We start from the raw sequence: 26,483 nt of genomic DNA on the forward strand, positions 1-26,483 counted from the left end.
TCTCTCTCTCTCTGTCTCTCTGTGTTTCTCATGAATCAATAAATAAAAATCTTTAAAAAAATAATATGTTATTTAATGAAAAAAAGCAAGTTACAAAACAATATGTTTGCTGTAATAATATATTTTTAAAATATTTTTGGCTCTCAAGAAAAGAAATCTTAGGGAGACTCTCAGATAGGAAAAGTAAATATGTAAAATAATAAATTATTCTCAAATTACACATGGTTGATGCAATTTCATTCAGAATCTCATTTTTTTTTCAAACTGTAATAAAACATTTTAAAGTTCACATGACAGGATAAGTGTGCAGAATAGAACACGTAATTCTTTGTATAATTTCCTAAAATCAAAATGGTATGAGAGTGGGAGAAGAACAGAAGAATAGATCATTGGAACAGAAAAGAGAGTCTGGAAATAGAACTAAACATGAGGAGGCCTTAATATATTATAAGGATGCCTTTTGAATTCAGTGATAAAGTGATAGTTCACATAATAAGCGGTGATAAATAATTAAATACCTATCTGGAAGAACAATGTTGGATTTCTACTTCATAGCTTGTTTGTTTGTTTGTTTGTTTGTTTATTCATGAGAGACACACACAGAGAGGCAGAGACACAGGCAGAGGGAGAAGCAGGCTCCCTGCGGGGAGCCCCATGTGGGACTCGATCCTGAGACTCCATGATCACGCTCTGAGCTGAAGGCAGACGCCCAACCACTGAGCCACCCAGGTGTCCCCCTCATAGCTTATTTAAAATACCATTCCAGATCATTTAAAGAACCAAGTGCAAAAATTAAAACAATAAAACCATTAAAAACTTTAGGGAAATGTTTATATAACTTTAGAGTGGGAGACATATTCTGAATGAGGTGGGAAACCCAGAACTAAAGATTGGCAGATCTGACTACATATAAATAAAATTTTTCCTAATGGAAAAATAAACAAGAACTAAGATAATTTGCAGACTAAAGAAAGTTTTTGCAAATTTTATAACAGACAAGAAGCTAGTATTTCTAATGTCCAGGTAAGTCCTACAAATGTCTAAGAAAAAAATAAAATAATATGAACACACAATTTATAAGAGAGAAAATGTAAAACACCAATAAGCACATGAAAAGATGTTTAAGCTTGTTGTGAGTCAGAAGCAAACAATGTGAAGCCACTTTTAAGCTATCAAAATAGCCAAATGAAAAGTTTAGATAGGGTTGAGTCCTGGCAGTGATGTGGGGCACCAGATGGTATTGTCCATTGCTTGTGGTATTTCCCCACTTCTGGAAATTGCATCATTGTTTGAAAGGGCAGGGGGGAGGAAAGACGAACCAAAGCAGCCGACCAAACAAACCCTACAAATAACCTAAAATGCATTAGTAAGAGAATTTAAGAGATTAAAATATGGCACATCCATACTATGGAATATTATGAGGCCCTCATAAAGAATGAGTTAGGTTTTCATGTGTAGCCATTGGGTCTATAGGAAAAGTATACATTTCAGAATACTCAGTATAAAATAATACACCTCTGTACATTATCAAAGATCCAGAAAAATATTTATTAATTGATTGACAGTATAAAAGAGGACAAGACAGCATGGCCATTTAGAAAAAGGGATGATTAGGTGAGCTGTTAAGAGAAGATGTGTTTTTTTTTTAAAGATTTTATTTATTTATTCATGAGAGACACAGAGAGAGAGGCAGAGACACAGGCAGAGGGAGAAGCAGGCTCCATGCAGGGAGCCCGATGTGGGACTCGATCCTGAGACTCCAGGTTCAGGCCCTGGGCTGATGGCAAGCACTAAACGCTGAGCCACCCAGGTGTCCCAAGAGAAGATGTGTTATATAAGCAAGGATTCTGAAGGAAGCACTAATAAAATGGCAGAGTTAGAATCCACCTTGAAACAGCAAAAAAATCAGAAGTGATGCTGTAGAAAATGTAATTAATTATTAACTCAGAAGTTGAAATTGAGAACCACTCCTGCAGTGTGGAAATCATTAAAAGAGAACATAATAGCAGTGGCAGACACTAGAAATACTGTGTAGCTAATTTGTCTTCCATACACAGAGATAAGACCAAAGGAATAGAAAAATATTTAAAGATAAAATGAAAGATATTTGTTTTAATTAGAAGAAAAAAAATAACTGCATGCAGATATAAAATGCTTCATAGTCTTCCTATCAAAATTACGAAATGTCAATGACTTTTAAATACATATTACTAAAAATTTAAATCTGTAATGATAAAGAATATTGCTATTGTCACTCTTCCAGAAAAGAAAAAAAGAAAGTCGCCTAGAAAAGGAACAAGAACTAGTTTGGTGTTGGTATGTAAAGTTTAGAAACCAGATACAGGATAGACTCTACTAGTATCTGTTGGGAAGACATAATTAATTAGATAAAAACGCAACTGAAAGTAATATTTTAACTCATGTGATATTACAGTGCAAAATAATGGGAATTGAACTAATTAGAGAGTTTATTAAAACATGTGAAGAAAGGGTTATTGAAGGAAGTAAAAGAACTCAGTAGGTGAAGGGGCAACTGGAACAACCAGTACAAGGACTCGACTAAAAGATTATCATTGTGGCCAGAATGGAAAGGAGATAAAATGAATGAGAAAATACAAATACTCATCACAGAGCATCATCACAGACTGTCACTGTAAATAGCCAGGAAATTAAAAATTTTAAGACTGATTTTTCTATATGTTCATACTCACTACTTGTTAATAAATTTGAAAGCCTCTATACATTTGATGAATTCCTAGGATAAGAAAAGCTCTCAAGCTTGATTCAAGGAAGGGCCTAAAATCAGAATAGACTGCTAACCCTAAAAGTTAGAGGAGGAGATTTAAAAACCTCCCAGAAAATGGCAATCCCAAACAACGTCACAGACAAATTCATTGTCATTATAAGACAAAAACGAAAGCATTCCAGAAAAGAGACCAACGAGGAAGACTTCCACAATGTAGCTCCTGAAAGAAGTTTAACACTTAAAACCTAACACTAACAAGACAGCAAAGCAAAGGATAATCTTTCTTCAGATGCTGCAGCAGAAATTCTAAGGAAAGAAATGGGCGCAAATTACCTCCTTTATATTTTAAAGAAAACATTTGCTAAAAGAAGAAGGAACATTTGTTATATGCTACCATGAAGTAAGCCACATCTGGGAATAAAAGGAAGGTTAATTACTGAGTAGAGGAATAGAATTAATTTCATCCCAAATGTGGAAAATATTTCCTTAATCTCTGTCATTCACATTCACCCTTCATTTCTTGCATTTCATTGATTCACTCTTCATATCATTTGATCCTCATTTATTCACCCCATAACACGTTTTTCCTCTTCTTTGGAGTTCCACAAGTCTTATTTGTGCAGAAAGAAAAGGGGGACATGAATATGGGGAGACAGCAGTTTCTCTTACGGTGTTTGTGACGTGCCATGGGATGAAGACACCACCCCAAGTACGGTGGTGGCACAAAAAAGAGGTGGGCCTGGCTCTGCTGAGCCAGAGGGCAAGTATATGGAGGGAAAGTGAGTCTTCACAGGGAAGAGGATGCTTCAGCTGCAGTTCCCAGGAGATCACATGACTCTTTATCTTGAGGTCACGAGTCCAAGCCCCACACTGGATGTAGAAATTACTTAAATAAATTTTTTTAAAAAAGGACTTTTAAAAAAAGATTTTTGTTTATTTATTTGAGAGAGAGAGAGAGAGAGAGGGAAGGAGCAGAGGGAGGAGCAGAGGGAGGCTCGGAGGGAGAGGGAGAAGCAGGCTTTTGGCTGAGCAGGGAGCTCAATGTGGGACTCCATCCCGGGACTCCGGGATCATGACCTGAGCCAAAGGCAGATGCTTAACTGACTGAACCACCCAGGCACCACTTAAAAAGGACTTTTAGAGAAATGCATGGACCTTCCTGGGAAAGGCATTAGGGGAGCAGGGGACACATGCATGGGCACCAAGGCATAAAATGGCACAACTATTTGGATTTCGCATCACTGGAGTGTGGCAGTGAAGGGGAGTGAGGAGGAGAGAGGTAAAGGATTTTAGTTAAGGGGCCTGGGAAACATGAATCCCTTTTATAGGTTGAGATGTAGGAAGCTGTTGACATGGCTCACAGTGGGGACCCAGGTTGGCATGGGAGGGCTTGGGAGGTATTTGCAGTATGAGAATTAGGGATGGCTCTTCCCCTGCAGGAAACTTACCCTAGGTGGAAGGCATTATAGAGAGGTAAGGAAATACCCAGCAGAGGTGATTTATTTTCTTTTCAAACCTTATAAAGTCCTGGCCACCTTTAAACTTAAGAAAGTAGTGGAATTGCAGTGACTCAGGGCTGTGAGCTGTGAGCATCGCTTATCACGTCTGGTTAAGAGATTGCCAGACAGAGCATTTGTTTGTTCCAGTAGATCGTGCTTCCCTTTCCTAGTGATGGTACTTTAATGAGAAAATTAGTGTACATGTATATTATGTGTCTGATGGGTCGTTATGCGAATGTGCTTGTTATTTAAAATACCCAATATATCAGGTTCCTAAAAAAGTGATAAGCAGCAGATAATTCATTCTGAGGGCCGTAATCAGTGCGATCCCAATCTCTCTTTCAAAGGTAGAAAACACTTTTGAGTAATGCCAATCCCGGGGTTTCCTCTCACCAGTACTTTTTGAACTTTTCTACCCAGAGGAGGAGCATAAGGCTCATTTTTTTTTCATGAGGGCTGCAGTGCTAGTGCAACACTAGTACAAGTAACCCAGGCATTTGAGGCTGGATTTTGAGTTCTTCCCCCAAAGACTCCCAACACTAATCAACCCTGGATAGACAGGAAATCAAACAGTTTAATGCTCGAGGGATAAACATGAGGATTTGTATCCAACTACGGCACTTTAGTTCTGTCCATACCTTATCCAGAATGAGTTCTTAGCAACCCCCATCTCTTCCCTCTGCCCCTTATCTCCTGACTCTAGTTAAATTCAAAAAGCATCAGCAAAAGGTAAGTTATCAATAAAGGCCTAAAACCATATGTTACAAGGTTGTATCAACTTGTGCCCCATGAATTGAGGCGGATTAATGTCAGTAAGAACACACTGCATACATAATAAGAATTTTTGTAAAAAAAGGAGCTGATAATCTGCTACTAGCTCATTTTTAGGAACTGTTGTATAATTCATGTGGCTTTTGCATATTGTTCATTGAATTACCATGAATACCTGCGCATCAGATAAGATACACACTGAAACCAAAGGGAGAGTACGAAATGCATTTTTCAGTTCTGTCCCCATACCGGCAGTCAGTCATATTTGAATAAGAAAAGGCAGATAAAATCAATTTGCAAAAAAAGAAGACTAAAATAAATACGATTGGAATTGTAAAACTAGCAGAGATCTTAGTTTGCAGACAAACTGAGCAGAGATGTCAAGCATATGGAGGACAAATCATCTGCTATTTTTTTGAGATGGTAATATTTTCCAATGAGCAAATAGCTATGGTATTTGGTGTCAGCGGAGGGAATTGCTGTTTTACTGCGGTAATGAATCATTTAGGCTGAGGCGGATTCAGGTACGTGAGTCACATCTGCTGTTGCGTGGACTTCATCAGCCGGGCTCAGATGCTTCCTGCTTTCCTGGGGGGTTTCAGGAAAAGGCTTTTGGCCAGGGATACTCTGCTTCTTTCCACTGGTCCCTGAGCACATAGTCCCTTAACAAGTAGGAGGAGAAGGGATCCACCCACAGGTGTGGGAAGGGGAGGGAGACTTAGGAATCCTCTCATCCATCGCAAAATAGGAAAATGAATTTCTCTCCCACAAGACTGCTAGAGCTAAAGCTCTATCACTGGGCTCCAAGCTCTGGTTTGGGGCTTTGCTTGTGAGTTCAAAGGAGATCTTCAAGAGAGTTTCAGTCTTTAAACATTTTTGTGCAAATGTTCATTGAATTATATCCATGGATTGGATGTTAATAGGGGGAAAAATAGAAGGAACTATTCTTCTTAAATCCTGATTTTTAAGGATTTGGAGGAACTGAATTGGCTCGGGCAAAAGAGACTTTATAGTAAAGGAAGATAGGGTAAAACAGCCACAGTAATAACTTCCATTTATTATTTTCCAAGCATCGTTCTAGTGGCTGTATACATATTATCTCCTTGATTCCTCACCAAATCTTGACTATGAGCAATTCTTACGTCTGTATTATAGGTGCGGCAACAGGGGCTCATATAGGTTAAGTGACATGCCCTCGTTCAGTCAACCAATGAGTGGTGGAATTGAAATCCAGACTAGTGTTGACCATTCCTGGACACGGAAATGGAGAAGGACATTGCTGTCCAGCAACTATGCTGTCCAGCAACTTTGACAAGGCCTGTTTCTGTTGGGATCCGCCATGCTTTCCTTGACCATTCTCTGCCTCAGGTCACAGGATCTCTGTCCAGGTTATCAAGGACCAGCGACAAGGATCTTCAGTTCTACTCACAGTTCTATTGTTAGTTTAGCATGTGACCTTGAGCAGGCCACTCAGTTCTTTTGTCTTGATCCTTCAATTATAAAATTACAGTGGGACAGAATCAGTGGTTCTTAATGTCTGAGAATTGTAGACTCATCTAAATAAACCTCCACAGAAAATTTTGCTCACAGTTTTATATTCTTATGGACTTCCTGAATTTTGGATCAGGGTAAGCATGTCAGGATTAGATAGCCTTTGTTATTTTTTGATGAGGACTGCTGGTTTATTAGACTTTTCTGCTTAGAGTTTTGGAGGGATAAGAGATAGCGGTTGTCATGGGTTTGGTAAAATGTCAAAAATAAGGAAAATGTGGATCTAATATAATTAAAGGGAAGCTAACTGTCTACATTTCTGTTAGATAATATTTCATAAACTTTTTTTTATCAAGGATAGTATTAAATCTCTGCCATTGAAGAGTACTTACAAATGGGTAAATTTCATTACCGTTTTTTAAAAAATTTTTTATGGTAAATTTATTTTTTATTGGTGTTCAATTTGCCAACATACAGAATAACACCCAGTGCTCATCCCATCAAGTCCCCCCTCAGTGCCCGTCACCCATTGACCCCCACCCCCCGCCCTCCTCCTCTTCCTCCACCCCTAGTTCGTTTCCCAGAGTTAGGAGTCTTTATGTTCTGTCTCCCTTTCTGATATTTCCCACACCTTTCTTCTCCCTTCTCTTCTATTCCCTTTCACTATTATTTATATTCCCCAAATGAATGAGAACATATAATGTTTGTCCTTCTCCGATTGACTCATTTCACTCAGCATAATACCCTCCAGTTCCATCCACGTTGAAGCAAATGGTGGGTATTTGTCATTTCTAATGGCTCAGGAATATTCCCTTGTATACATAGACCACAGCTGCTTTATCCATTCATCTTTCGTTGGACACCGAGGCTCCTCCCACAGTTTGGCTATTGTGGACATTGCTGCTAGAAACATCGGGGTGCAGGTGTCCCGACGTTTCATTGCATCTGTATCTTTGGGGTAAATCCCCAACAGTGCAATTGCTGGGTCGTAGGGTAGCTCTATTTTTAACTCTTTGAGGAACCTCCACACAGTTTTCCAGAGTGGCTGCACCAGTTCACATTCCCACCAACGGTGTAAGAGGGTCCCCTTTTTCTCCGCATCCTCTCCAACATTTGTGGTTTCCTGCCTTGTTAATTTTCCCCATTCTCACTGGTGTGAGGTGGTATCTCATTGTGGTTTTGATTTGTATTTCCCTGATGGTAAGTGATGCAGAGCATTTTCTCATGTGCATGTTGGCCATGTCTATGTCTTTCTATGTGAGATTTCTCTTCATGTCTTTTGCCCATTTCATGATTGGATTACCTTTTAATACACAGTTTGCTCCAAAACCTGTATTCTTGTGTAATAGTGGCTAACAACAACAATAATAGCTATCATATATTGAACAGTTACATCTAAGCACTGTGCAAAATGTTTTGCATGCATTATCACATGTAATTTTTGCAGAAACTCTTTAAGATAGGTAGTATTATCACTTTTTTAAAGATGAGAATAGAGGCTCAGAATTTAGAAATACGCAGACATATTTTTTAAGATATATATCTATCTAGATGTAGATATCTATAGATAGATATTTTAAAAATATCTATCAAGATGATGATATAGATATCCACATCCATTTCTGTATCTATATCTATATATATCTTCGGTTTCCATTGCATTTTGGCTTCTCTAAATAATTATGGTTCTAAATAAGTGCATCATCAAACTAAAATTCATCGTCTCAAGTGAAAGAGATATTATATATCTTTGAGGATTATGTTTGGCTTTTGGTAACAGTAAACTCAATTTAGAACGGCTTAACCAAACAGGATTTTATAAGCCTAGTGTTCCTGAATATACCCTGGAAACTTCATGAGAATGTCCCCCACCCCAAAAGTTAATATAGTTGCTATGTTTAAGGGGAAAATGGGTTTGAAAACTCAAATTAAGTATTTCCTCTACACTCAAGGTGTTGTTGCTCTTGGAAGTTTTGATTAAATTCTTTCAAACATCCTTTCACAAGACAACAGTTCTTCATTTTGAGATTGTTTTTGCTACCTTGCTGGTTTTAAAATGATCTTTCTTTTCCCAACAAACCAAAGTCCAGGACCAGATAGGTTCCAGGGGAATTTTGTCAGGCATTTATTTCTTTATTTTATTTCTTAAAAATCTGAATTCCAGGGATGCCTAGGTGGCTCTGTGGCTGAGTGTCTGCCTTCTGCTCTGGGCATGTTTGATCCTGGGGTCCTGGGATCAAATCCTGTATTGGGTTCCCCTTGGGGAGTCTGCTCCTCCATCTGCCTATGTCCTGTCTCTCTCTCTCTGTGTGTCTTTCCTGAATAAATAAATAAAATCTTTAAAAATTTTTTGAATCCCAAGTGATTTTTACTGTAAATGTGATGATTGATTTCATGTGTCAACCTGACTGGGTCATGATGCCCAGATACCTGCTTAAACATTATTCCATTACTTTTGTGAGGGTGCTTTTAAATGAAATCAACTCTTAAATAGGTGGGCTTTGAGTAAAGTAGATGAAAGCCTGAAGAGAACAAAATATTGATCTCTCAGAAGCAAGAAGAAATTCTGTAGCGCAAGGTGTTCAGACATTTTATTATGGTTTAATAACTTGAGTGGTCTTTGACACAGAAGTACAGTTTCCACCAACAAGGAGGTTTCAAGTGAAGCTTTAGAAAAAGTTCATCATGGTGATTCTAATATGCCTCCTGGTTAAGCCGCCCTAGCTAAGGAGGCAGATCAAAAAGCCACAGAAGTACCCTGATCGGGGGAGGAAAAGCAACTACTATTTATGATGAAAAAGGACCTCAGCTACTTCTATTTTGACCTCAGTCTATACTTTCTAATTCATTATCTTCTTCTTTTCAGCTTATCTCTTAACTCAGGCAAAAGACCCTGTGGGCAAAGCATCCCCAGAAAAGAAACTACCCACTCAATCAGTAAAGACTGTCATGAACCAGCAAGACCCTGCCTGTGATTGACCCTAGACAATGATCAACCTGACCTTTGCGGCCCACCTGCACGTATCCACCGATTGTTGTCCCATATTTTCCTTATGTTGTTGAAAACTGACCTCTGTGCTCTGAGGACTACCAGATATTTAAAGAATATTCTTCTCAATCTGTTCCTAAAAAATAGAAAAGGAAGGAAAACTTCCAGACTCATTCTATGAGGCCAGCATTATCTTGATTCCAAAACCAGACAATGACCCCAGTAAAAAGGAGAAATGGAGACCAGTATGCCTGATAAACATAGATGTAAACATTCTCAACAAAATACAAGCAAATCGAATCCAACAGTACATTAAAATCACCACAATCAAATGGGATTTATTCCTGGGCTGCAGGGGTGGTTTAATATTCACAAATCGAAGTGATACACTATATTAATTAAAGAAAGGATAAGAACCATATGGTCCTTTCAATAGATGTAGGAAGAAGCATTTGACAAAATATAGCATCCTTTCTTGATAAAAACCTTCAACAAAGTACGTATAGATGGAACATACCTCAACATCATAAAGGCCATACACAAAAGACCACAGCTAATATCCCCACCTGAGAACTCTTCCTTAATGTTCCGGAATAAGACAAGGATGTCCACTCTCACCGTTACTATTTAACATAGTGCTGGAAGTCTTAGCCTCAGCAATCAGACAGCAAAAAGAAATAAAAGGCATCCAAACTGGCAAGGAAAAAGTTAAATTTTCACTGTTTGCAGACAACATGATACTACTGTAGAAAACCCAAAGGACTCCACCAAAAAATTACTAGAACTTATACATGAATTCAGCAAAGTTGCAGGACATAAAATCAATGTACAGAAATCTGTTGCATTTCTATACATCATTAATAGAGCAGCAGAAAAAGAAATCAAGGAATTGATCACATTTGTAGTTATACACCAAACAATAAGATACCTAGAAATAAACCTAATCAAACAAGTAAAAAGATCTGTATTCTGAAAACTATATAACACTTATGAAAGAAATTGAAGAGGACACAGAGATATACAAAAGCATTCCATGCTAATGAATTGGAATAATAAATACTGTTAAAATGTCTCTACTACCCAAAGCAAGCTACACTTTTATTGCAATCTCCCTCAAAATACCACCAGCATTTTTCACAGAGCTAGAATAAACAATCCTGAAATTTGTCTGGAACCACAGAAGACTCTGAATAGCCAAACCAACCCTAAGAACGAAAAGCAAAGCTGGAGGCGTCATGATACCAAACATAAAGCTCTATTACAAAGCTGTAGTCATCAAAACAGTATGGTACTGGCCCTCAAACAAACACATAGATCAATGGAACAGAATAGAAAACCAGAAATGGATTCATGACCATATGGTCAACTCATCTTTGACAAAGCAGGAAAGAATATCCAATGGAAAAAGGATAGTCTCTTAAACAAATGGTGTTGGGAAACCGGACAGCAACATGCAGAAGAATGAAACTGGACCACTTTCTCACACCATATACAAAAATAAATTCAAAATGGATGAAAGACCTAAATGTGAGACAGGAAAACCCAGGCAGCAGCCTCTTTGACCTCGGCCATAGCGGCTTCTTATTAGACACATCACTGGAGGCAAGGGAAGCAAAAGCCAAAATGAACTTTTGGGACTTCATCAAGATAAAAAGTTTCTGCACAGTGAAGGAAACAATCAACAAAAATAAAGGGCAACTATGAAATGGGAGAAGATATTTGCAAATGACATATCCAATAAAGGATTAGTATCCAAAATCTGTAAAGAACTTATCAAACTCAACACCCAAACCCCAAATAATCCAGTTAAGAAATGGGCAGAAGACATGAACATACATTCTTCTAAAGAAGACATCCAGATGGCTAACAGACATGAAAGGATGTTCAACGCCACTCATTATCAGGGAAACACAAATGAAAACCGCAATGAGATATCACCTCACATCTGCCAGAATGGCTAAAATGAACAAGAGAAACAACAGGTGTTTGTAAGGATGGGGAGAGAGGGAAGCTTTCTTGCACTGTTGATGGGGATGCAAACTGGTGCAGCCACTCTGGAAAACAGTATAGACATTCCTCAAAAAGTTAAAAATAGAACTACCCTATGATCCAGCAAATGTACCCAAAGGATACAAAAATACATGGATACATGGATACATGCACCCTGATGTTTATAGCAGCACTATCAACAATAGCCAAACTATGGAAAGAGCCCAAATGTCCATCAGCTGATGAATGGATAAAGATGTGGTGTATATATCTATCATCTATCTATCATCTATCTATCATCTATCACCTATCTATCAATCTTCTATCTATCCAAAATGGAATGTATGTGTATATATACATGTAATGAAATATATACACATATAATGAAATATTGCCATCAAAAAGAATGAAATCTTGCCATTTGCAATGATGTGGATGGAGCTAGAAGTATACTATGCTAAGCAAAATAGAGAAAGACAAATACCCTATGATTCCACTCATATGTGGAATTTAAGAAACAAAACAGATGGACATAGGGGAAGGAGAAAAATAAAATGGCCTTTCTTTTATGAGTTGAAGATTATGAAGATGAAGTGTGGTAATAGTTTATTTTATTTATTTTTTATATGTATGTCCTTACTTGGAAAAATGGCTTGGTGACACCCTTTGGGACCCTTCTCTGCTTGTCGCATTCAGAATTCTCCTGTCTTGGAAGATTTGAAATGTACCACTAAATTAATTCAAAAGGTAAATCTAAGAAGCTATACATTTTTCCTCTAATTCTAATGAGGTGATTATACTGAATGGTACATTTGGTAGTAATATTAACTGATTAATCCTCCCAGTTAGAAAAGGTAGTTGAATATTTGTTTTATTATGAAAGAGTAAGTAAGCCTGAAAAAAAGTTTAAATGCTTTGTGGTTTTGGCAAATTGTAAACTTAGGATCACATTTGCCCTATAGGTGTGGTTGGCTAGAAAGCAGCCAGGTTATGCCAGTGCATTAGGATTCTGTAAATGTTTTCAGCTGATAATAAAATTGACCATTTCCTCTCTGCCCACGTGATCATCAGCAAGAAGTATGTCTATGTCTATGATATTGAGAAATGGAAAGAAAAATGCAATTATTTGGGTAATTTAGTGGCTCCCTCCTTCTACCTTATTGTTGAATTTATCTGAAAAATATGCTGCATGTCAGTGTAGATCTAAACAATCCATGATAATTACTATAAAAATCAAACAAATGGAGATCAAAAAGAGGATGATCAATAACCGCTAGGTATTTATCTTTTAAAACTAAACATTTGACTGAATAACAAAATACCAGTTGTCCAACTTATAACATGAGAGAACTTACTCGACCAGCCATGTGTCCCTAAAATATCCAAGTGTGATATGATGATGAATGGCTCTTAATAAGTTCTAAGTGGTTAAAAAAAAAAAAAAGTTCTAAGTGGTTGTGTCCATAGTGAATTAAAATATTTTTTTTTCTGAAAATATATTGGAATTCTAAATCATGGAAGAGATGATCACTAAATAAATCTTTTCTTTTTCTTTTCCTCTTTTCTTCCCCTCACTTTTTACTTTTTAACCAGAGACCACAAAAAAGAGCTGAAACCTTTAGGCCTCTAAAATTTTTCCTTGTGGAGAGTATTGAGAGTATTGAGCATGTGTTCTAGATAATGACTTTTTTTTTTTTTTTTTTTTAATGAGCCTATGTGTAAGGGTGCTCACTGGGATGTGGCAAAGAGAATAGAAAAGAGAAAGGTAAAGTCGTGGCTTGTGAACATTACAAGCCCAATTTTTGGGAAATCAATATCCTTGAGAGCAGCCCTCAATCAACAATCAAAGAAATTCAGTAATAAATACCCCAGCTTTTTTCACCCTTCTGAAGTAAATTGGTCAGTGATGTGTCTGTCCTCCCTCTTTTCCCCAGGGTCAGGAAGATGGAATCCCAGTTGCACAGAGTGTTAAACCCTTTTATTTCCACACACATCTTGGTTTTCTTCCCTTCATGGCTTTTGCTATTTTAGGAATCACTTCCGCGTTCACTTGTGAGGGTAACTCCCCTAAGGTGCTTTATTTAGGCTCTAAGTTATGTTTCTAAATGCAATAATTTAAATCATTAAGTCATTTAAATCGTCTCTGGACAGAAAACATCCAGGAAGGGGCTGCTTTCATCCAGAAAGGGGTAACAGAATGGTGTGGCACTGATCAAGGAGTCGAGCCCCCCCACTCAGCCTCCTTTCCCTCCTCCTCGTCCCTAAAGACCTTACTGGGACACAGAGCTTCTTGGGAAAAGTTTCAAAACCTTAAGAATAAATGTTTTCTTTCACTTAAAAAAATTATCTCATGCTCTGACTGATTTCCTCTACCAAACATTACGTGCTAATTTTCCAGATATTTAGCGCATACAATAGCAGTACATCTATTTACTCTTTCCCTGAAGTTATATTTTTTAAGAATCCCCCTCTGAGGCAACCAACACAGTTTTCCAAATGCAGTTAAAACTCGTTCCTATTCCATACACTGTCCATTCCCTAACTAGTTCAGTCGCACATTAATGAGAATCAAGTCAGTTAACCCTGATTCCTTGAATTAAGAGATTGTATAAATCCTCACTGAAGTCAATGCTGACTGAACTTTTTTTTTTTCCTAGAGTGTGACTTTTCATATAATAAACTTATTTAATGGACACACATAACAGTAACTTATCTTGGAGTGTGACAGGCAAATTTTCTGGGAAAAAAAATCAATTTCCCTCTTTCAATATTTCTTTTAACAAGGTTGAAAATCATATATCTTAACAGAGAATGTTCCCGAGCTCTGTGATTAACATGCAAAGCTGTTTCTTAACAGCACTCTCTCACTTTTAAAATGACATTGAGAGCTTAGAGGCGCTTGTTCTTAATTTTTAAACCTACTGATTTCATTGTGCCTGACACAAAGCAGAACATCTTTGCCATAATTATTGTATAACAGTTATTTTTCACAAAGTTGTAATTTTCCTAAAATTAGCTGGACTGCCTCAATTATGTAAATTGAATCCTGAGACTTTAATGAGTGCATTTGTAGGAGCACACTAGACTTTTATAGGGAAACATCAAGGGGGGGGAAAAATCTCCAAAGCATTTTCACCACATCACACGAGACCGGGGAAAAGTAATTCACAGCCGGTGGTCACAGTTTCTGGTGGACAGTTGGTTGGTTGAGTCCTGTCTTTGCTTTGTGCAAAAAAAGAAAATTTACTTCAACTACCTAAGGACTAAAATCCTGCAGTTAAGGAAGCTTCAAGGGTTAAGGGCGCCCTATGACCTTGATGCTATGGTTTAGCATATGACAAGGGCTCACCTGTGTCTTCACTTCTTGTTTCCTTTCAACACAATACCATTTTTCTCCCCACCATATGCCTTGTCGTGCTTATCTGTGGTTGTGTGACAAACCACCCTGAAGTTTAGTGGCTTCGCCAACCATTTGTCTCTGTCTCCTTCAGTTCTGTGGGTTGATTAGACCGAGCTGAACAATCCTCCTTATCAGCTCTCATGGGATTACACTCAGAGAAGCTGGATTTGGAATGTGCAGGCCCCACAGGGCTGGATATTCCCAGATGGCTTCTTCACACCCGTGTCAGGAGCTCAGGGCTCCTCTGTCCCCACCGTCTCCCGCAGAGCAGGTTGGACTCCTTTCATGGCACCTGAGGGCTCCAAGAGGAAGAAGGGGGAAGCTGTCAGTTGTTTCAAAGAGTATAAGCCCACAACTGCCAGGGCAGCACTTCGTCTGTGCAAAGTACTTGCAGGCTGATTCAGCTTCAAGGGAAGGGACATGGACCCCGTCTCTTTATGGAGGAGGAAAGCAAAGATTTTGAGGCATCATCAGTTCGACATTCTTTTCACGGAGTTGTTTGATCTCTGACAAAATGTGCTTCCTTCCTTCCTCTCCTCCTTTTTCCTTTCCTTCCTTCCTTTCTTTCCTCCTTTCCTTTGCTTATTTTTCTCTCTTCTTTGCTGGAGGATAAACTCATTGAATTGGCTTACTTTGCTGCTTACCACTTCATGTAATCCTGACTCAGAGGACTCTGGATCGAATCCCTCCTGTCTAATTACCCATATATCTTCTCTGACAGTACCCACTTCTCATTAATCATGCTCTTCTCCCTTCTATAGGCTTCTACCTCATTTTCCTGCCTCCCTCTTTCCCTATGGTCTACTTCCAACGCCAATACAATGACTTTTCTCCTTCTGGAAATTGTGGTATGTTTAAAAATAGCATGTCATTAGCATCCGTGGTATCTGTATTATGCACACCAATGAAAGAGACCCATGTCTAATCAGTAATATTAATAACCGTATCACCAACTAACTTATTAAGTGCTCATACGTGCTAGAATGGTAGCAATTTACATGTACTATCTCATTTAAATCTTTAAAATCGCCTTGTGAGGTGTATTTTATTATCTCCATTTTACAGATTAGAAAAATGAGCATGGAGAAGTCAAGAGTTAGCATCTGTAAGCGTATTAAATAATGAAAAATAATTTTCATGGTGCTTGTACCAGTTTGTATGTGAGAAAGGTCTCATTGCCTCTTATTCTTCACAGCATTGCTGTTGTTAGACTATTGTTTTTGCCAATTTAGAGCATGAAATTGCATTTTATTGTGATTTTATTTTGTATTTTCCCAATTGTTAATGAACTGACACATATTTTCATAAAATGTATTGGCTATGCTTGTTTTCTCATCAAGAAAATGGCTTTTATGAGTTTTGCCTGTTTTTCCATTAAATTCTTTCTCCTCTTGATTTATTGGAGTCCTATATGTATTTTCAATACTGATCTTTTTAAAAATATGGTTATATATGCTGCAAATATTTTCCTTCAGAGTGTGGCTTGTCTTTCGACTCTCTTCTTGTGTTTTCTGATGATGAAATTTGTTCACGTATGTGTGTTTTGTCTGGAAACAATACAGATTTGCTTCTAACTTCTAGATTTACATTTTTTTATTTCTCCATTTTTCTTAGTTGCACTGGCTAGTTCACCTTTACAAGGTACCTAGAGGATGTGATAGTGGACATTCCTGTCTTTTCACAATAATGGAGAATGCTTTATTATACTTTACCATTAAGTATGTTGCTTTTTTGTAGAATTCATTCCTAGCCCCTTAGGAATTCTTTCTTTTTCATGAGTGGATGGTTTTCAGTTTTTATCTAGTGATTTTTTCAATACATATATTTAGATGATCACATGAGTTTTCTCCCTCAGTTCTTTATTTTTCTAAAGCATATGAAAATATTTCCAGTGTTACATCAGCCTTTCACTTCTAGGATAAAATGAAGTTGGTCATAATGTTTTATCTTATTTGCATCACTCTGTTTTACTTGCTAATTTTACGACTTTGCATTCACATTTTTTGTGTGAGATTGACTTAAATTTTCATTTCTCTGAATGTATTATTAGTTTTAGTGCTAAGATTATATATACCTCTTCTCTTCTTAAGCATTTGTGTAAAATTAGAATTATCTCTCAAGGTTTTGTAGAACTGCCTTATAAAAATCTATGGCCCTGGTGTTTGCTTGGTAGAAAGATTTTTTTTTTTTAAATAACTAACTGCATTTCTTTCATAGATATAGGGCTATTCAAATATTTTATTTCTTCTTGGCTCAATTTTAGTACATTGTATTTTTCCAGGAATTTTCCATTTGTATACACTTTCAAAGTCTTTGCATCAAGTTATAATATTTTCTCTTAATATCTTCTGGATGTGTAGTTAGGCTTCCGGTTAATTGTCACTATTGCTTAGTTTTCTTTTCTCTTTTATTCTGGGTTAGTCTTGCCAGCTTTTTCTTCTATACTATATGGTATTTTTCTATTTAGATTTCACATTTTATTACTCATTTTCTCCATTCCTTAGGTTTTTCTTTTTTCTAACTTTTGATATGGAGATTTAACTCACAAATTAAGTAAACTTTCCTTCTTTTCTATAGTAATTATTTACAGCTCTACAGTTCCCTTTGTTTGCCACATTATTTTCTTATTAGAATTTATGATACAAAGTGTTTTTGTTGTCATTCAGTTCTATATGTTGTTTTCCTTACTGATTTTGCTAAATCTATGAGTATAAGAAAGTGTATTTTTAAAAAATGTAAATGCATTATTCTTCAATTATTGTTTTTCAGCCTTTTCTTTTGAAAATGATATAAGGATTCAAAGCCACGCAAATATGTAGCTTAATGAAATATTATAAGGCAAACACATCTGAAATCAGCATCCATTAAGGACACTTTGTCAGTCATCTCAGAAGTTCTTCCTTAAACCCCTCTCTCCTTCCAAAATAATCATTATCATAAATTTTAAAATTGTTACTTTCTTGAATTTCTTTATAGTTTAACCAATCCAATTTGCATTTCTAGACCATAATCTTACCTATTTCATTATTTTTTTTTAATTTTTATTTATTTATGATAGTCACAGAGAGAGAGAGAGAGAGGCAGAGACACAGGCAGAGGGAGAAGCAGGCTCCATGCACCGGGAGCCCGACGTGGGACTCGATCTGGGGTCTCCGGGATCGCGCCCTGGGCCAAAGGCAGGCGCCAAACCGCTGCGCCACCCAGGGATCCCCCTATTTCATTATTTTTATTTGATATGTCTTTTAAGTCTCCTCATCTATGGTTTCTTCTTCCTTTTTTCATATTTTATCAATTTCAGAAAATGACTTATTTATGAAAATCAAGATTTTACTAATACATACTCCTGGTATAGTATGCTAATTGAGCATTGCATTTGTCTGTTTTCTATTTTTCCTGCAAATAAGCAGTTGGATATGAGCTGCATCCAAGTTAATATCATTTTCTGTATTTATAGCTAAGTTCCATTGTGTCATATTTCTTGAAATGAGGAATACAGGATTAGCTATTTATTAGATCTCATTATTCTATGTATTGCTAATCTGCTTTTTAAATGAAATAAACAGTAAAATGTTACAGTGTTATTTTTTCCTTTTGATTGTTGGTATAATTGTCAGTTGATGAACTTTAAAAAGTTCTTTATAAAAATATATAAAAATATAAAAGTATATAATAAAAAAAATTAGGCAAAAATATAAAAAATATGCATCATGGCAGCACAGGTGGCTCAGTGGTTTAGTGCTGCCTTCAGCCCAGGGCGTCATCCTGGAGACCAAGGATCGAGTCCCATGTCAGGCTCCCCTGTGTGGAGCCTGCTTCTCTCTCTGCCTGTGTCTCTCTGTCTCTCTGTATCTCTCATGAATATATAAATAAAATCTTTAAAAAAATATGCATCCATAATAAATGTAGTAAAAGAGTTGCAGCCTTTGAGTTGTAACATTTTTAGGGAGTAAAGAGCATGTGAGATATCTCCCGGATGGCTGTAGTTCTCCCAGACAGATCTTGTGATTTCCCCTTGGAAAAATACTTCCCTTCTGCTGTTAAAAAGCTGTCATTGAACAGAATCTTTCTCTAGCATCTACATAAACTTCACGTGGCAGTTTTGTGTTCCTGGACTTTATAAAGTTAAAGAATAAGCACCCATATTTTTTCTTTCCTGTATCAGAAGATACCTTTGAGATGATGGTCTCACTTTGACTCTCTCACAAATCTATTTTTAAAAGATCCACTTATTACCCTAATATCTACACATGTGCACTTCTAACTTTTATGACCAGTGGTAGAAAATGTTTTCAATAACAAAACAGACAGATGGCAGTAGTAACCTAGAGCATTCACCTGTCCTACATTGGTAGGGCATGACATAGTCTTTCTAATTCCATTATGTCTGGTGAAAATTTTTTAAACTGTGCTGGAGTTAATTTAAGAATACAGGAGTTCAGAGAATCTTTTGATTACCTGGTTCAGCCTTTTTAATTTAGGCATTGAAATGGCATCTTCAAGTTTAGAGTGCCATTTTTCTTTTCCCTAATGGATTTTGAAAAGAACAGTAAATGAATGGAAAAATACTAAGTAGATGAGAAGCCCCTTTTAAAAAACCATTCTGGTTATGGTTCTCAGGAACAATTTAGAAATTAGAAATCAGGCAAAAATACTTCAGTTTAATGATAGAAAATCAGCTTTATATTGAGGTCTGATTAGACCCTGGAACATTTAATTCTTAGTTGCCGATTCTTCCATGAATTAGCCATTTCCATAAAGCTGAAAATTACTGGGATTTGGGAACAGAATTTTTATGTTTTTGGTACTGTTCTTAAAATTTCCTGAAAAACTAGCAAGTTGAATTATGATTTATGTTTTCTTATATGTTTCTTATTTTACTCTTCAAATGGTTTTACCTTTTAAGAAGTTGGACTTTTAGAGGAAGCTCAATCTATAACATCTATGATAGACTAACAATAGGCACAGCTTTATTTTGCTTCTCATTCTATAGAAACATGGCAGTTCTCTTGCATCTTAGTTTGCCAGAACGGTATGCCTGATCATAGAATGCTACAGAGGAATATTCTGGGACTTCTAAGGCTGGTTCATAAGAACTCTTGCAGCTTCCATCTGGGTTTCTTGGAACACTTGCTCTTGAAACTCAGCCATCATGCTGTGAGGAAGTCCAACCAGCCCCAGGGAGTTGCCTCTGGCCAGCAGCCCCAGATGAACTCCCAGCTGACAACCCCCCACCCACTAGCCAGCCATGTAAGTGAGCCATCTTGGAAATGTGTCTTCCAGGCCAGTTGGGCTGTTGATGCTTTATGGGATCACAATAAGCCAACCTGCCAAACTCTGCCCAAATTGTAAATTTGTGAGCCAGAAACATGATTGTTTTTATTTTAAGCCACCAAATTTTGGAGTGATTTGTTATACTGCAGTAGATTACTAAACAGCAGGCATCTCCTGGACAGATTTCTGAATCAATAGAAAAATAAGACTAAAGAGTCAGGAGAATGGAAAATCAAAATATTTTTTTGATTTTCAGTATTGGTCAGGTTAGAGAATTTGTCTTAGTTTGAGTACTAAAGTTAATTTGCTGAGACCTACCCTGCACTTTTTAATTTGCCCACCTGAAGCAAAGTTGAATTCTGTGGATTCAGGTCACTGCCTCCTACTGGATTCAGGATGCAGGTCACTGCCTCCTTCTGGTCCAGATGAAGAAGGAGGGAGAAAGAGATTAATTCCTTCATGCTCAAGCCATTTAATATGTCAGATTTACTCAGTAGAGAAACACAGATCAATGACTGTCACCACCAATCAGGCAATTTATTCCACATTTGTACAGAGATATATGAGTCTTCTAGATAATTAGTAGTATTTGAGATAATCCCTCCTCGTGAAAACTGGAGAACTTTGTTAAAGGCATTCTCCTGTCCCACTATGTAAAAATTAAGAGCAGCTATTCAGACAGAATTTGTTCAAAGTCCGGACTTGACAACTTAATAGGAGTATGTCCTCGGACAAGTGACTTAACGTTTCTGAATCTCGGTTCCTCATCTGTGAAATGGGGATAATTTATAGCACCTAACTTACTGAGTCTAATACATAGTAAGGACTTAGAAGAATGTTTCTGCTCTTGCAATTTATAAGAGGCTGGTAAGGATATTTGTGCTTATGATTTTAGGCCTGTGGATTTCTAAAAGGAAAATCAGAAGAAAAATACCATAGTCTTGGTTAAGGGCCTATTACTTATTTGCATTCCTGACAGTGTACTTTTCAGTGTGAAAGAATGTGACCACAATGTAGTCAAGGCTGTATTCCAGGAACGGTGAGTGTGATGGGACAATGGGAGATTTGTATAACTGTACATTTCCATACAGAAAAATGACTGAATTGATATATGCTCACTTTATTACTTCTAGACCAACAGATCTATCAGAAACCTTAAGACAGCTTAACGGATTAGCGAAGATCAGGAATGCAAATAAGAAAAGTAGTTGTGTAAGGTTTATTAAGATACTGCTCTATGTGTGTGTGTGTGTTGTGACTGAGGATTTCAAATTCTTGATTTCTCCATATTTTATGCAGATTCAAGTTTGATGATTCAGTTAATGGTCCAATCCAAGTTCATTTCTGTGATGTTCGTTAATCTACATCAAGAGCAACTGATGCATCTTTCTCTGCTTTGTGCCGGTGCCAACAAACTTACCCTTAATTAAGATCATCTGAGTGTTTCATTTGTGTTAGTTTTATCACTCACAGTGAGACCCTCAAAGTTATCAGTTACTTCCATTATAACCTCTATCTTATCCACTACAAGACTGGTTCTCAATAAATGCTTTCTTGAATTAATTAGGATATTTCATAATATTCCACTTGTTGCCATATATGTTACCAAAATTCAGACATATTTTTTTCTGGCTGTGTTAGCTAAAAAAATGGTGATTCCATACTGGCATTGAGGACATCAAGCATAATTTCCTAAATTCCGTTATTTATTAGGGATTAAATTTTGTGTTTCAAAGCTTAAAAGAAGGTATAGCAGAACCCTAAGAGAAAATGAGAAAGGAAGTTGTTCTGAGTCAGAGTTTGTGATTGATTGGATGCCTGGGTTGGTTAGACTCTATGTATGGGGATCCTTAGGCTATGGGTTGCTAGAGCCAATAAGCAAGAGATAGGATGACTTGGGGAAACATAGAGCAACAGAGAAGACTAGAGGATCATCCCAGATTGCACATTACAGGTGATAACTTTCTCAGGGATGCCACAACTTTGCCTGAACTCTACAAATGTTTTAGACATTCTAGTAGCAGAAGAGATTCTGCATCCTATTTACAATCCTGGGCATTTGTAAACACTTGGGCCTCCCAGGATATCTAACCAAGAAGTGAATAACAGTTATTTTAGACTTGCTATTGTCACTCTTGCCTGGATAAAGAATGGAAGTTACCATGGGAATTGGGGGGAAAAGGAGTGTGAATGCATGTCCCTGTTGCATACAGTAAGTATGCTATTATTTCCAGAAACTGACCCATAAAATTTTGTGACTAAAGTTATCTGACAGTGCCAGGTTGGAATAAAAATCCAGAAATATAATAACATGGCCCAGACCACTGTGCCATAAGTAACATCTGTAGGAGTGAAGAATTAGCAAATAAATGAATGACACTCTTATTTACACCTCAGATAGACATGTATATTTTCAACATATTGTTAGAATGTATATTATACCAAGTCATCAATAGCATTCAAAATGAAATGTAATATAGATTGCCCAGGTTTTGTGAATTCTCCAAGCCTTACCTTTCACAGCATAGAGTTGTCTCATAAACTCATTCTTCATTTATTCGATGGTATTTATTGCATTCTTGCAATGGATCAGACATGGTAGTAGGTGACTTCTGGTATGCATGAGTGCCCAAAATATAAGACTTAGAATACTAAAATTTGGTCTTTAAAATCACAGTAATTTAGGAATCTGCTAAATATTTTTATTGTACATATGATTGCCATTATTCTTGATCTTAAAGGGTTATAGAATAACAATCATTCTGAAGGATTGGCTGTCTCATACTTCACTTTTCTAATAGTACCCTTGAATTTGATATTTTGAGGCCTCATCAAGTTGACTAATAAAGAGTCAAGTTATTTCTAGGAAATACATCCCTCAAAAATCCCCCAGGATTCCAAGAGGTCTTACATAGTATGCTAATGCTAACACCAGTTTATACATTCAAAAAAGGCTAGTTGTACAATGGGCTGAAGGACACAGTTGTTCTTTGTTTCTATTCAATCACTACTATCATTAATATATAACATTTACCGTTGAGTGCTTTCAGTGTGCCTCGCTCTGTTGTATACACTCTTCTCACATTTATTCATCTTGTTCTCACAAAATGCTATGAAGGTATAGCTATTATTCATATTTTAGTGACAGGGGAAAAGAGGCATGGGAAGGTGAAGTAGCTTGCCTGGATCACATATCATGGAAGAGGCTGAATTGGTTCAACCCTGGACAGCCTGGGACCTGCATTCGAGTTCTTAACCAGCACACTCTGCAATAATACGTGACATGGTCCCTGCTGTGATATGTGATACTGCTGCTTTCTTTCTGCTCAGTTGTTAATTGATGTTCTGCTAATTATGGTTCACAGTCCACGCTGTTCCCTTTTTTTATCTGACTTGCCCATCTGAGTTGCTCAGGGCTTTAGCTCACACTGCCACTGACATCCTCTTTGCCATAGGGAAAGATCCTTTTGCATCTTCCTTTACACTGAGGTCCCACAGTGGAGTTACTTGGTCCCCAGAGATTCAGTAATTTCACTGATTTGCTACATCCTAGGGTAGGTAAAGGGAGGAGAGAGGTAGCAGGAAGGACTGCATAGGAAGAATTGTAAACCTAGTCCTAATTTGAGCTTGGAAGCCCAGCCTTCCACCCTGAAATTCAGCCCTTGTTGAAGTGGGTTATATTCAAGCGGACTTCTTAATTACTTAGGCTTAGTCATCCCAGGAGGTCACACATTGGTCCATTCCCTCATTGTAGATACATTTTTAGAGATCTTCTCCCCTGCCATGGGCCATGGGACCACATTGTAATCAGGAACGTAGCCAGACCCAGAAGTGATCTTAAGTATCTTGTGATATGGAAGACTCAAGGGGGAGGATTGTATAACTTCATATGACTGCCTGTTCAAGGCCTGCTGTAAAATAAATTATATATGGTTACTAAGGAAACCAATGGCCAACTGTTAAAAACCACATTTATGAAATGGCAATGTATGTGCCTTTTTACAGAGGCGTTAAATATTAATATCTAGGAACAAGTCTGATAAGTATCATAATCTCAGAATCATTATAAACATAAATGATGTTTCAAAGTGTACAAAAACTGTGGAAGGATATAAGGCATCTGATTTCTATGGTAAGAGTCACAGGAACTACTAATGCTACTGTGGTTTGTTGTCTGTACCTGTATGTAATTGAAGAAAATGCTCAGTCTCATTTACAGGTTACTGAAGAAAATACTTTTCCATTGAAGTTCAACATAGCCTAAATTATATCCTGGACCTCCTCAGGTGATACACCCACGTGGCAAAACTTCACATATCATCTTTTTGCTAGAGAGTGGAACGTGGCCCTTACCTGGTAGCTTGACAGAAGAGAATATAAGTTTGTGGACAGATAGATGCCACTCCTTGGAAGAAGATTCTTTGAGTCCTGCAAAATTGATTAGGAAAGTTGGTGAACAGGGAGTTCTAAGTTTTGGTTCTCCCTTCAGTTCTGCCACTAACCATCTAGGTGACTTGGACAATAAAATTTGCTTCTTTGGTCTCAGATCTCATCGGGAAAATAAAGAAATTGGTCTAGCTGATCTCTGAGGAACTATTCTGATTTCACATTCTACTATTCTAAGAATCTTTTCTTCTACTTGGTTCCATGTCATCTGTATTTATTCCTGGATGATATTAAATGAGAACAGGAAAATGTCATATCATTTGCCAAATCATTTCCCCAGGACATCCTTCACTTTAGAATTTACCTTTCCTTTTCCTTCAGGAATAAGAACATTACCTGAAACAAATGTTCCTTTCCTTGAATGAGGATATTTGTCAGCTAAAGAAGACTTTTCACAAACTTGAGAGAAAAGCAAACTTAGATGTAAAATAAGTTATTTTCTTGGCTAGCTGATTTTTGCATTTAGTTCATGGTTACTTTTTTGTTATTTGAATTTTAAGAAATTGTTTTTTTTTCTCATATCCTGACTTCTCTTTTGAAGAATTCTGCACTGAAGCCATAATTAATTTAATGATAATAATAATAATAATAATTAATAATAATAATGTAAAATGGAAATGAACCAAACAAAACTAGCTTGCTGCTTTAATTCTTATTTTTATGAGAAAGATGAGAAAATAGTTTTGGGTGATACTCAAGCAACGGATGGTGCAAGTTGAGGCATTCGAAGCCAGAGGGAGATTGGAGGATTTAACCATATTGAAACTTAAAATATAACTCAGGCAGTTGGGTTCTTGGGCTGTCTCTTATCTAACTGTGCTCTTTATGAATATGAAATATAAGTTAAAATGATGAGTGTATATGTGAAATGCCTAGTTCAATGCTTGGCATACATGGAGACTAAGAGAGGGGCAGGAAACTGGAAACCCCATGAGACTTTTGTTGCTTCTTTGTTTTCCTCAAGGAATTTCCACTTTCTTGGGTCCTACCAAATGTGCTATTTTAGACCCACTACGACCTGAAATAAATCCCCATAAGTAAAAGTTGGTTTTAGTCTTATTACTCACTGTGTCTCTAGAGCCAAATGATTTCTCCAAAAAAACATGCAAAATCCATAGGAAAACACTTTGAGATTCATTCCAGCACAATTGAAATCTTTCTTCCTTGAAGCTACCATTGTCTTATATCTATCATGTCCCTTTTTCCTTTGAATCCTCTAACAAGTCAACTGAAAGATAAATCCAATTCACTAGATACTTGTAGATAGTAGGACCTAATACCTCAATGAAAAGAACCTCAATAGTAATACCTCAATGAAAAGATAATTTCTGGTTTCTGGTCAAGCATATAAAAAGCTTAGAAGTTGTTAGTCTGTCCTAACAACAAGTAGAAAACTGAAAAAACTGAAAGAAAATTAATACATTAACAACTCTTCTTGGCTCCTCATGAGAAGTAAAGTCACAGGACAAGTTATTGCCCCCTAAAATTAGAGAGATAGGTGATACAGAGAATTTTAAGTTACCAGAGAAGAAATTCATGGGCAGAAACCTCCTTAGGAACCAGTACAGGCCAGGAGAACCTAAGCTGTAACTAGCAAATTGCTGGAGTGACAATGTGGACAAGTCTGAGAATTAAGAACTCCTTGGAGGTCAAGACAAAGGAGAGTCCCACACTTTTGTGAATTTTACCTCTCAAATCTCTACCAGGATTTTACAGTAAATATTGGAGGAAAATTTTCTCATGCATCTAGAAGGAGGAAAGGAAAAGGAACTATTTTGGAAATATACTAGAGCACTCTGTTCTTCTTAACAAGGTCTACCCTTAAGGGAAACTTTTACCAGAAACCTAATCTACTGAAGTTTTATGAGAGCCTAACTGACC

General features: G+C 37.1%; 1 long non-coding RNA gene across 21 annotated transcripts in view; it reads left to right on the top strand.

Annotated features, from left to right (window-relative positions):
- Positions 1-26,483, top strand: part of LOC144292805 (uncharacterized) — a 230,447-nt gene that overhangs the window by 113,043 nt on the left and 90,921 nt on the right. For 15 of the 21 annotated variants that reach the window (XR_013360176.1, XR_013360184.1, XR_013360185.1 and 12 more), the window contains one exon: positions 9,374-12,232. The exons of 1 other annotated variant lie outside the window; for it this stretch is intronic. This is a non-coding gene — a long non-coding RNA (uncharacterized LOC144292805). Of the gene's footprint in view, positions 1-9,373; positions 12,233-21,455; positions 21,713-26,483 lie in introns of those variants that run through there. 5 more of the 21 variants (XR_013360193.1, XR_013360174.1, XR_013360192.1 and 2 more) reach the window with 5 other exon arrangements.

The sequence above is a fragment of the Canis aureus genome, chromosome 21 (genome assembly GCF_053574225.1).
Source record: "Canis aureus isolate CA01 chromosome 21, VMU_Caureus_v.1.0, whole genome shotgun sequence".
NCBI lineage: Eukaryota > Metazoa > Chordata > Mammalia > Carnivora > Canidae > Canis > Canis aureus.